This window comes from Pongo abelii, chromosome 8 (assembly GCF_028885655.2).
Source record: "Pongo abelii isolate AG06213 chromosome 8, NHGRI_mPonAbe1-v2.0_pri, whole genome shotgun sequence".
Classification (NCBI taxonomy): domain Eukaryota; kingdom Metazoa; phylum Chordata; class Mammalia; order Primates; family Hominidae; genus Pongo; species Pongo abelii.
The window spans coordinates 654,658-667,763 of record NC_071993.2 but is presented as its reverse complement, the minus strand read 5'-3'; the positions used below and the strand labels follow the sequence as shown (position 1 = coordinate 667,763).

Here is a 13,106-nt window from a genome sequence, read left to right as displayed (position 1 = left end):
TCTGGGCAAGGCAGCATCCATACACCTGCGTAGTTCTCACTTTGTCCACGTTATCTGGCAATGCCACAAAATTATCAAGTAAGTGTTCTCCAAGTGCGTATTCACTTAGCGTTTGGAAAGTGCGTAGGTACCTCATACAGCACCTTCAGGAGGAGCTAGGAGCCCGGGAATGAGAGCAGGTGTGAGGCCTGTGACTCTTTGTGTATAGATAAAATATGCATGTGCATATCTGAGGCCAGAAAGTTAGATTGGGGCCAGAATGTGGAAGTCCTTACCTGTCGGATACTAGGGAGCCACTGAGGGCTTTGGAGAGAATCGTGCCTCTGATGTGCGGTATGCCGTGGAGCCACGGGGGACAGGGCAGGTTCATGCGGGGCACTCGCCGTGGCGAGAGGAGGAGGGAAGGCAGCCAGTGAGCTGAGCAATTCAGTGCCTGGGTCAGAGGGGAAGAGGGAGGGGAGTGCAGGAACTCAGATGAAGCTGTGAGCCTGCACCCTGAGGTCGGCGTTGTGCTTTGCTGGAAATCAGGAGGAGAAGCAAGTGTGGACCTGACTCAGAGATACTTAGAGACACCACTGCAAGCTGTGAGTTTGGAAATACGGAAGGAGGCTTGGGGAAAATCCGGCCCAGGGTGGATTTGGGAGCCTCCTACGTAGAAGCGCAGGTCAAGGAGCCAGAGTGTGAGGCGTGCATGTCGGGAGAGAGGAGGCTAAAGGAAAGCCCACATTTGGAAATGGAGGAAGGGTCGGAAGACCCAGAAAAGGCCCTGCTTAGAGTCCAGAGAGGAGCTGCACGGTGCAGTTCACTAAAGCCCAGAGCCGAGAGTTTCCAGGACAAAGTCCCAAGTGTTGCTGAAAACCAGGGGGTGGGACTCCAACTGGAGCCAGTGAGGGGAGCCTGGTGGCCCTGATTCCTGAGAGCAGCCAGAGCCTGGGGGTCATGGCAGAAGTCGGTGGGAAGTGCAGGGAGCAGGTGGAGATGGTCCTTCGAGGCCTGGAGCTTCACACGGGCAAGTGGACCAAGCTTCAGCCGTGGACCAAGACACAGCTGGGGAGGGGCCTGAACCCAGAGCGTCTCCAGGTGGAGGAGGGAGCCAGAAAGGGCAAAGGTACACGGAAGAAAGGGGGCAGGCATGGAGCCAGGTCCCCAGGGAGGCTGCAGTCTTCTCTCTCTGTTCATGGACTGGTTGTTGGTTATTCTGAGTTCTCAAAGTCATCCACTCGGTGCGGTCCAGTGAAAGTTCCCAGGGGCCTCAAGCCTGGAGCAGGCCTTGTGCTTTTCCGAACACTGTGTGTTGACTCAGGGTTACTGTCAATGGCTAATTCTAGCGTGTCTTTTGTTGAAGTCTGCAGAAGAGCCTCAACCAGCACCAGCTTTTGAAGGACTTACAAAACTTGTGTTCTTCTGATTCTGGGATTTTTGCCTGAAATGCCTCGTATATTTTTGGCTAGGTGTTGTTAGCACTTGTGTTACGGCATTTGGAGCTCTGTATTTTTGTGATGTGCTAGCTGTGAGGATGTTTAAAATTAGATTCCTAGAAATCAGGTTATAGGAGCTCTCAGCCACGCTTCATGGGTTATGTTTTGACACCTCATAGTGGATCCCGTTGCGGTGGCTATTCTTAGTATTTGTGGAACACCTGACTCGTGATGCTAGGAGAATGTTATTTGTTTTCTTTGTAAGCCTAAAGTCTAATGACCTTGTAGAGTCTTTATACCCATCTCTTATAAATCAGCTTTAATATGCTTGAAAGTGTCCTCATTGTGCCCTTGAAAAGCAGGTGAACATTTTAAAAGTCATCCTTTTAAAATCCTTTTCTCCAGCCTGTGCCCTTTGTCTGTTTCATTTCCTTCACTACAACATCATGAAACAGGGACAAGGGCTAGAATCTGTTTCATACACAGAGCTTGAAACAGGGACAAGGGCTAGAATCTCTGTTTCATACAGAGAACTTGAAACAGGGACAAGGGCTAGAATCTCCGTTTCATACACAGAGCTTGAAACAGGGACAAGGGCTAGAATCTCCGTTTCATACACAGAACTTGAAACAGGGACAAGGGCTAGAATCTCCGTTTCATACACAGAGCTTGAAACAGGGACAAGGGCTAGAATCTCCGTTTCATACACAGGACTTGAAACAGGGACAAGGGCTAGAATCTCTGTTTCATACACAGAGCTTGAAACAGGGACAAGGGCTAGAATCTCTGTTTCATACACAGAGCTTGAAACAGGGGCAAGGGCTAGATCATATGCAGAGCTGAACTGGGCTGAGCGACCTGCTCTGCCGATGTCTGTTTCTGTCGTGAGAGAGAACCTAGGCCTCTTGACTTTTCCTTTTGTACATTTTCAAAAAGAATATTTTTTCCTCTCTCTGGTCCGTTCCGCTGTGGGATTCTCTCCTAAGGCTGTTTCTTTGCCTTCCATTTTGACAACTATGGTTTAGTTTCCGAGATGATGAAAGGGTAGTGAAAAGGCCTGGGAAAGAGAAAGCAGGAAGGGAAGGAATTATCTCATGATTTTAGTCCGAAGGAAATCACTCAGACAGAAATGCTTTTACAAGTGGGTCAGATCCCAGGAAGTGGGATTGAATAAGTGGCATCGTATCACACAACCCTGTTTTACATTCTTGCTGTTGCCAGGGGTAACGAAAAGAATGAGTATATTCATTCTGAGGTCAAATATATATCTTTGCTGACTCTGACTATAATTAGCAGAATTCGTTCAATTCAAGTTTGAGAATACCTTTACAGAAGAGGGTCTTCAGGCACGTGTGCCTATTTCTATTTGTATGTTCACATGTATTTGAGTATGAATGTGTGTATGTATGTGTGCCGTGTGTGAGACCTCATTATTTGAAATCAAGAAATGTGCAGTAAAGTAGAGTTTATTAATTTCAAGAAGTTACATTTGGGGGATAAACCACTTTGTATAGAATTGAATAATGGGGTCTTTGAGGGGTGTATATATGTATGTGTGTTGGCATTTATGTGTATGAAAGTGTGTATTGCATGTATATATGTTGTGCATGTATGTGTGCCTTTGTGTGTAATGTACACATGCATGCATGTGTATATGTGTGCATGTGTATTTGTGTTGCATGTATGTGTGTGCATGTGTTACATGTTTAGGCATGACATTGCACACATGTGCAAGTATGCATGCGTGGATGCTCATGTGTGTCTAGTTATAAATGTATATTTGTGCATGTTATGTGTATGCATTTACATATGTTTGTATGTGTCAAAATGTATTTGCATGAACATGTATGTATATGCATGTGTGTTTGAATGTCATATGTGCATGTATGTGTTACGTGTTGGTATTATGTGATTATGCGAATGTGTGTGCATGTGTGAATGTGTGTATTGCATGTATGTGTGCACGTGCATGTGTGTGTGTGAGATATGTGTCTGTGCATGCATGCATGCATGTGCACACTTGATTTGTGAGTCCTCTCTTGGAGGGGCATGTTCCTGGAGAGAGTGCATGGGATCCTCCGCTGTCCTCTCAGGGAGAGAGATATTGTAAAGGTTCGAGCCGTTAGGTAAACATGCCTGATGTTCTATAAAATATATATTTACATATACCATTGGGGTTAAATATATGTTAAATGGGTGCAAAGCTGTTATATTGCATTAAAAGTCATGTTAATACTTCCTTGTTAGAGGCTTTGTGAATGATTTCCTGTACGTGAGACATAATACACCACACAGAATTACAGCGGGTCAGTGGTGATATTTGCCAGGAGGTCTGGCTAATGATTGGTATTTCTAGTTGCAGACGTGCAGTTTGAGCTTTTCTGGACTTAGAGGAGGGTCACTGACTCTGCCCACTGAATGAGCTTTTCTGGACTTAGAGGAGGGTCACTGGCTCTGCCCACTGAATGATGCCAGCATCTCTGCCTTGTTCTGCCGGCTTCTTCCAGAGCAGGGACAGCTGCTCTCAGATGCATTGTACTTTTCTCTCCATAAAGATCTGCAGCATTTGTTAGCAGTCCAGTAGCAGACCCAGCGGCAGGTCCAGGGTCAGGTCCAGCATCAGGTCCAGCAGCAGGTCCAGGGGCAGGTCCAGCGTCAGGTCCAGTGTCAGGTCCAGCAGCAGGTCCAGTGGCAGGTCCAGTGGCAGGTCCAGCCAACTTTCCACATGGCCCATGTGAAAATGTACCCTCTCCCTTCCACTTTTTAAAGCAGTAGTTATTAGTAGAGCCTACTGCCATTTCTCCTTGAGTTCCTCACAGTGGATGTTAAGCATTTGCTTTATTAAAGCAAAGTTCCATGCTCTTTGTGCTAAGTCACCTCTGCCTTTCTGTGAGAGGCTAGAATTGGGATCCACCCTCAGCTGTGCCAGAGCCTTGGTACCTGTCTCAGTTCTGGAATCTACTCTGTCCTTGTTGCCTTCCATTCGCTGACAGCCGTCTGTCTTCCTGTCACTCCTTCAACACAGAGTCCAGCAGTGTGCACACAGGTGAGCCTGTGTGGATGCTGGTTTCATAGGATCTTATCGGGACCTCACTCATCTTTTCACTAGGAAATCAGACACTGCAAAGGACTTACAGAAAAGCCCAAAGAAGCCGTATCGATAGAATCATAGACACAGAATTCTATAACCATAGGAAATGGCATCGATTATCATGAAATGTGCACTTATGTGGGGCATAGTAAAACATGACATTTGAATACTGCACTGGGTAAGAGCTTGGAAAAGAGATTATGAAAGTATAACTGGCTCTACTCTTGTATAGTGGGACATGGTAAAGTGATGCCTAATACTGTATAGAATGGAACAAACAGGATAGAATTATACAGAGTAGTGCAGAATAGAACAAATAGTAGAGTGTTCTATAAGGTAGCATAGAATAGAAGAAACACTGTAACATTATATAATATAGTATACAAGAGGACAAATAATAGAGTGTTCTATAGGGTAGAATAGAAGGAACAGTGTAACATTATATAGTATAGTATACAATAGGACAAGTAGTATTACATGGTCTAGAATAGAACAAGTGGGATAGTATTGTAGAGTATACAGTTGAACTAACGACGTAGTATTGCATTGCATAATGTAGTCTAGATTAGAACACACAGCATGGTATTAATATTACGTAGCATAGTGTGGAATAGTAGAGTCGCATAGCACAGAACAGAGAGGACAGTGACTATTACGTAGCGTGGTGTGGAATAGTAGAGTCGCATAGCCCAGAACAGAGAGGACAGTGACTATTACGTAGCGTGGTGTGGAATAGTAGAGTCGCATAGCACAGAACAGAAAGGACAGTGACTATTACGTAGCGTGGTGTGGAATAGTAGAGTCGCATAGCACAGAACAGAGAGGACAGTGACTATTACGTAGCGTGGTGTGGAATAGTAGAGTCGCATAGCCCAGAACAGAGAGGACAGTGACTATTACGTAGCGTGGTGTGGAATAGTAGAGTTGCATAGCACAGAACAGAGAGGACAGTGTTCTGTAGCATTGATGCAGGATTTTTGCTCTTTAGCTCAGCTGGGTCCAGGTTCTTGTCTCACAACCGGGAAGAAACAGGCACGCGGACATCGAAGAGTGAGTGCAGTAGAATTTATTAAGGAAAAACGAAAGGTCTCAGTGAAAAGAGGGGTCCTGAGAGCAGGTTGCTGGTTGCCCCCTTCCCAGTTGACTACAGGGGCTTTTATATAGAAGCTGATGAGGCTAGGCTCCCTGTTTGTGTAAGGAGCGAATTTCTGGTGGCTCCACCCCATTCCCCCGTGTGTATGGGGGCCCTTAGTCTGCTGTGAGCATGTTTAGGCAAGCCCCCTGTGCAAGTTCCCCTATCTGCACAAAACATGGGCTGGAGGCTCTCTGGGACCCTTCCCTTACTGTCTGCCTAAAGCAAGCTGGCTAACTCCTTTCAGTATAGAAGGAAATAGTATAGAATAGAACAGATAGTACAGTATTATATAGTGTAGAATGAAACAGTATAATAATGTGTCATAGAGAATGGAATAGTATAGAATAGAACAAACCGATCGTACTAGTGTAGTATAGAATAGTAGCCTCGCACAGCACGGAGCAGTGTTGTGCTCCATACTAGAGTATAACCACCAGGAGAGCGTTCTTCAGTGGGGCGTCACTGGCCCTTCATATTTCTTTGGTTCTATGAAAATGAGGACAGGGAGATAAGAGGGGGAGGAGGTTGGCTTTCTTACTTTTAAGGCGCTCATTACTTCCTGGGGATCATTTGATGGTCCTCTTTGGTAGTGTTCTGTGAAGCAGTCTGTATACTCTGTGTAGGATGAAATAAGATGTTTTCTGTAAACAGTTGTCTCATGCCTGGCACATGGCAGAGCCTCCGTGGATCTTGCTGTTGTGAATACACTGATGACTTCTCTACAGTGCCCTCCACACTATAAATACTGTGCATGTGGGAAGTCCAGGCCTTTTCAAAGGCTGGGTTTCATTTTGACAAACTTGGAAAGCCGTGCATATTTGGAATGGCCAGATCATCCTGCACCTAAATGACTTCACCTATCCAGCTGGGTACAGAAACGGGCTTCTGTCTTTTCTGTCTTTTCTCCCTTTCTTTCATCTGGCAGTCTCTTCAGAGAAACCTTGACTTTGTTGTCAGAAAAACACTGATTAGCATGAGATCAGATAGCAGCTGTGAAGAATGAAAGCGCCACTAGCAAATCTCCGGCAGCCTCTGATAAGGAGAGATGCACCTCCCTGCGTGCTGCCAAGGTTTATGGAGCGGAATTCCCTGACGCCACTGCCCTCACTGCCTGCGCGTGCGTCTGCTGTGGGGTCATTTCCTTATTGGACTTGGCTGGGGGCCTCCTGAGGGGTGGATGGGTCAGGACTGGGTAATTTGGGGAAGGTATGCGTGGTGTTCCTGTTTGCAGTCTGTGTCCCTGTTGGAAGAGATGCTTTTAGTGCATCCATTAGTCCAGACATGATTAGCAAGGGTGTCTCTCCCAGGTGAGAGTTGGCGCGTCTCTTCTGAGCATCTTTCTCAAGTCTGTTACAAAGAGAACCTTGGTTTCTCAAGGTTTAAGAATTAATGTCAAAGAGCAATTTAGTGTTCTTTTTGAGTCACCAGCCTCGCTGTGGATGATTCCTGAGTCCTTGGAGGTTAGGGCCACAGCACAGTTGGTGGGCTGTCTGTTCCCCACCCTGGTGGAGACTTTCTCACCCAAAGAAATGTATTCTGTTAGCATGTCTCAATTAGAATATTTTCGTAGGAGACAGAGTTGTGGCTCTTGTTTTAATTTGTGATGGATGATTACTGTAGCGCGATCAAGGTTGACACTTGCAGTATAGCTCATGTAAAGCATTGATTATAAACACCCAAAATATATTGCCAGCTTTGTTGCCGCAGCTCCAAGGGACTAGGAATCCATATGTTGTTTTTTGTTACTATTTTTTATTTTTATTTTTGAAACAGAGTCTTGCTCTGTCACCCAGGCTGGAGTGCAGTGGTGTGATCTCAGCTCACTGCAACCTCCACTTCCAGGGTTCAAGCAGTTCTTGTGTCTCAGCCTCCCGAGTAGCTGGGATTACAGGCACCTGCCACCATATGCCCAGCTAATTTTGTATTTTTAGTAGAGATGGGGTCTCACCGTGTTGGCCAGGCTGGTCTCCAACTCCTGACCTCAAGTGATCTGTCCACCTTGGCCTCCCAAAGTGCTAGCATTACAGGAATGAGCCACTGTGCCTGGCCGCCATGACCATTTTAAATGTGACACTGAATATCTGCCTTTTTTTTTTAAGGAAGTACAGACGTCACCCCTCACACCTCTGTTCTGGGGCTGGTCTGGGCTGGCCGGGAGGGCTCCCAGGCTCGAGGCCGCGTCTGAAGTGTTGTTGGACAATGTGGAGCTATGACCCCTTGGTCTTTGGGGACGTGGGCACCTTGAGATGTCCACAGTCTTGCGAGGGTTTGTGGCTTGGTGTGTGGCTGCTGCGAGGCAGCTGTGGGCAGGGAGGAAGGACAGCAGGGTCCATCTGTCCTGGTGTGGAAAATGCCCAAGAAAGTCAAGAAATGGTACAAAAAAACAATCACTCTGAGTGTGGTTTTGTGCTTGAGGAGGATAGAAAATACCTGGAGAGACGCACAAAAGGGTTCTTATGGGCTCAGCACCTGGAAGTGGGATGGGAGGCTTGGGAGTGTGTGGAAAGGAGGATGTGGTGTTATTTTGTTCTCTTTTATTTGGTAGAGCAAGTGATCAAAGTGAAGCTTGAGCGATCGGCGCAGCTCGGCCTGGCCATGGGTAGATCCCAGTGTGTGCCGCCTCCCACTGCAGCTCCGTTTCTCGGTCACGGATGAGACAGGTGGCCTGAGGCTGTGGGCGGAGGAGGGGCAGCCTGGTGTCCCCAGCAGGTGACTGTCCAGGCTGCTCGTGGGCCAGCCTGAGGGAAGGGGCGGAGGAGAGCTGGGAGGGTGCACAGTGCGCCGCCCGCCGCCGGGACTGGAACTCAGTTCTCAGGCTCGGGCTGGAAGGTGAGCCCAGGCTGCTGTCGTTGCAGGAAGATGCCGTTGGGTCGGAGGAAGATGCCCTGAGGATGGAGGAAGATGCAGGTGGAGTTTGGTCAGCAGCCAGCGTGGTCTTTCCCGCAGGGGATACGCAGTGCATCAACTCGCAGGAAAAACGCTGCTTTAGTTTTTGAATTTTGCTCATTCTTGTTTATCGTTCTGGTCGTGCTAAGATTTGGATATTGTTGGTAGGAATCAGTGTCAATTATATACAGTTGACTCTTGTACAACACAAGCTTGAGCTTTGCGGGTCAACTTATATGTGGATTTTTTCAACCAAACTCAGGGAGAAAATACAGTGTTCCTGCCATGTGAAACGCGTGTCGGAGGGCCGACTCTTTGTACACGCAGTTTCGGCAGGTCCACCTGTGGGGCTTGAATGTGCCTGGATTTGGTGTCCATGGGGTCCTGGAACCGACTCCCTGAGTACAGCGAGGCCGTTGCCAGTAGCAGGTGGTTTCTTTCGTGGTTTCCCCATTGGTTTCGCCCCACACCGTCTCGCTCGTGCCGCAGCTGCTGCTGATGATGACTGATGACCTGGGGGAGTGATGCCAGGCCCCCTCTCAGCTCAGGCCACTTCCTTGGACAGACTCATGTGCTAAGGGCACCGTTTAGCAAAAGTCCAGATTTTGGGATACGGAAAATTTGGGGGATGTGAATTCACTCGAATAAATGTTCAAAGTTGGCCTTAGAGCCTTGTGTTCTTGTTTTATAAAAGACGCACCTTTTGGGGGAAATACTGCTTAACAACATTTAATTGGAAAGGCACTGAAACAAAGTTAAGCTTTTTTTTGCATAATACCTTCCACATGGATACTGATTTTCATACAATTGTAATTGTTACTCATACATTCTACTAAGTCTTCTGCTATTTTCTACTTAACAACTTAACATACTTGTTCATTCAGTCACAAGTTTGGTTGTTCCACAGTTTGCTGGGGCCTCCCTGGGACCTGAGCACGGTGCTGGGGATGCAAAAGTAGGTGGTTCCTGATGGGATCGTGTCCACGGTGGTGGCCCTGATTGTAAGGAGTACACGTTGGTGGGGGAGGCCGACTGGTGACCGGAACCCACGCCGTGACGCCATCATTGGTGATGCAGGTGAGGACAGGGTCTGTAGATACGCGTGGAGGATGGTGGTCCCAGACCTGGGCAGGTGGAGGTGCCCCCGAGGCCCCCATTGGACATTGACTGAGTGTGGCGAGAGCTGGCCAGTTATGAGTTTGGGAGGTGTGGGAGAGACAAGAGCAGGAGGGGTGGCAGGGGCTAGGATGGAAAGGGGCTGTTGCAGAAATGGGGGCTGGGGCCTGAGCCCTGGCACCGGGAGAGATGGAGAGAGGGCAGTGCCAGGCTCTGGAAGAGAAACAGCCAGAGCTGTGCAGCCTTGGGGTCCTGCATGGACACACCCGTGGCTTCCCCCATGAGGCCAAGCAATCCCAGGGGCCGTTTGTGTTATGCCATGGGCCTCTCACAAGTGGGGGCCGAGGCAGAACTGAGGACATCTGGGTTCTGTGGTGGATCAGCCAGGATTCTGGTTGCAAATTACAGAAAACAATTTAAACTTATGCAGGGAAGTGAGCGTGAGGAGGGGTCAGCCCAGAGCACTCTGGCCAGAAGCCATGTGGGCTCTAAGGGTGGGAGGCCCCTTGCCAGCTCATGTGCTGTGGAATGGCTTCCCTGCCTCCGGCCCTCGGCAGGTGGAAGGTGCTGCCTGGCAGCCCCTGCAAACTGAATGGACCTGTGCCCCTCCTGGCTCTACATCCCATTCTCAGGGACACGGCTGTCACGGGGGGACCAGCTCGGGCAGGGGAGGAGTGTAGGGCACCCCGTAGAAGTGGCCGTGGACTCTCTTAGGAACGATAACCATGGCACCTACCGTAGATAAAGATGTTGTCAGCCTGCGTTCTTCTCGTGTTGGTCTGGGGCATGCAGCTGCCGTGGGCTGGCGTGATCCACAGCCCTGGTCTGGGGCTTGCGGTGGCTGTGGGCTGGTGTGGTCCACAGCCCCGGGCACCATGGTACCTGGCCCTGAAATCGCATCTGGTGCTGTGTCACCTCGGGCCAGCTGTCTCCTGAGGGGAGGGGAACAGGGAACAGCCCTCTCCGCGTGGCATCCCCAGCACCACCCACCCCCCAGGACCTCCAGCGTTGACTCTGCTGGGGGCTCCTCTCTCCTGGGGGGTCCTTGTCCCAACAAGAGGACTCCATGGGCCGCAGGAGGTGTCAGGCTATTTTCTGTCCTGGAACTGGGTTGCTGGCAGCTCCCAGATGCAGGAGGAAAGGCTCAGAAGTGCCTTCCTAATAAGGAATTGTTGATGTGAACTTTGGACGGCAAATACTGCTTACATTTCCTTTTCCGTTTTGATGTGTTAATGGTGTGCGGCAACACCGTGACGCACGGGGACGCGGGTGACGGGCGTCCCCCTGCAAGGGGACTGTGCACCTGTTTGATAATAAGAAGGCATGCTTCTCTTACTGCAAATAAAAACTTCAATGGTTTTCTGCCAGAAAGACCCTCTCCTTTATGTAGGATACATAGAGGATCATTTGGCAAGTGATTGGGGATTTTGGGTTAAACTAAAAATAAATTAATTTCATTTTATAGCACTCTGAACACATTTGAGTTAATTATTCTTGAGTAGCACACAGTGTTCTGACTTCTGACTTCCCCCTAATGAATGGCATTTGCTATAACGTGACAAAACCCTGAGTCTTAGAATTATTGGGTAATGTGAAAAAAGGAAAAGTTGGTTCTCTGTTGTTTTGCTTTAAGGAAATTATATTATTTTACAGTCACTTAGTTTTCTCCTTTCCAATAAGAAAAATTGCTTTCTTACTACCTGAAAATTCGTGAAGGTCAAGGGGACACACCCTGCAGTGCATTAAAAGCCACCGTCAAATGTGGACGTGGACTCAGTTTCCCTCTGTTCTTGCCCACCGTCAAATGTGGACGTGGACTCAGTTTCCCTCTGTTCTTGCCCACCGTCAAATGTGGACGTGGACTCAGTTTCCCTCTGTTCTCACCCACCTTGCCACCATAGCTCATTTCACATTCACTTAGGAAAGGAAGAAACATTGTTTTTAATAGGTATGAAGGCAGTTGTTTTTAACCTAAGGAATAGGAGATAATTCTAGCAATGGAAATTACCAACCGAGTGAGTCTGTGAGGTTTGGAAGAAAAAAAGGATTTTAACATCCCCCCTCTGTGTGTGCCCACCTCCCCCAGTTGAGAGTCACAGATTTAATTACTTTAATTTTGAGCTTAAAATAATTTGACAGCCTAACAAAAACTACTACAGTCCTATAAAATTCTGCTTGTGTGTTTGGTTTTTCAGTTGCTTGGCTTAATATGGTAAATGAATGCATTATGAGTTGTTATTTTAGTAATTGCTATAAAAATTAATGTATGTTATAGCCAAGTGTTATAAAGTGAATTTAACAGCAAAGTAAAACTAAAGCTGCATTGATTTCTCGCTGTACTTGTGGTTAAAGACGGCTCCATGAGGCAGGCCCTGTAACCCTGCAGGCCGGCGGGAGCAGGTGCTACCTGGCTGGTGCGGTCGCCACCCGTCCCCTCTTGCTGCCAGGCAGCTTTGCAGTTTCCAGGCTATGGGGGAGTCGAGGCAGGTGGTCAGTAAGAGACAGTGGGGAGTTGGGTGGTGCACGTTGGTGTGGGGTGGAAGGAGGCGTGGAGTGTGGGTGTGGAGAGCCTGGGGGAGGCTGGACAGCAGATCCAGTACCTGCACAGGGGGACAGGGTTTGGGGGGCATGGGGCAGTGAGTAGCTCCTGGAAACAGCCCTTGGGGTTTTTATAGACGGGCCTGTCTTCAGCTCTGCACCACATTCCTGCTGGGGCTGGGTGGAGGGTGGAGGCGTCGAGTGCTCGTTTCTCCAGGTGAGGGCCCAGCTGACACAGCCAGTGTTTCCTGGAGGTTCCTCACCTGGGAACGTGCCCCTGCTCTTCTCAGAACAAAATAAATCTTAAACTCTACACATCGCCTTTCCAGAAAGTGTTTAAGTCTGTGTGCCTGTTAACTCACCTAAATTTAAAGAGTAACGATAACAAATATGCTTCTTTTTAGGGGAGAAAACCTAGCTGATTTAAAAGATAAAATCAGAGGTCGGGGGACACAGCATTTTGGAGGAGATGGGGTTTACGTCCTAGTGGGCGGCAGTGTTTCCTGAACTATTGTGTTTGCTCTATTATTACATTACAGAATTGACACATCAAACGTGGGGAAATGGTGGCAAAATGGCCCCCCCCATTCAGAGATAAACGTTATCACCATATTCATGCACTTCCTTCTGTTTTTGCTGTTTCGCTTTTTATTCTAAGACCACGTTCATAGGATGGGTATATAATCGTTTATGGTGACTTTAAAAGCACCTTTCTTGTTAAAAAGAGTATTTTTTTCATTCTGGAAAATTTAGACAACATGTTTTGTTTAAAAATTAGTTATAATACCACCATCAAGTCATCATTGTTTTTACACATTTTCTTGGTCTCTTTATGGACTTAATATATACAATTTAACAGATTGGAAATAACATAATTTTATGCGTAAAATGTTTCTTGGCGTTAGAGATGGAGCAGAGAGGA

At 47.7% G+C, this 13,106-nt stretch overlaps 1 protein-coding gene and 1 long non-coding RNA gene across 11 annotated transcripts in view; one reads left to right on the top strand and one right to left on the bottom strand.

Annotated features, from left to right (window-relative positions):
* DIP2C (disco interacting protein 2 homolog C) overlaps positions 1 to 13,106 on the top strand; it is a 407,784-nt gene that overhangs the window by 27,329 nt on the left and 367,349 nt on the right. The gene's annotated exons all lie outside the window — the stretch shown is intronic.
* On the bottom strand, positions 9,351 to 10,759 carry DIP2C-AS1 (DIP2C antisense RNA 1). The gene is made up of 3 exons (XR_010141457.1): positions 10,647 to 10,759; positions 10,383 to 10,534; positions 9,351 to 9,713 (listed from the first exon to the last, which is right to left on the bottom strand). It is a non-coding gene; the product is annotated as a DIP2C antisense RNA 1 (long non-coding RNA).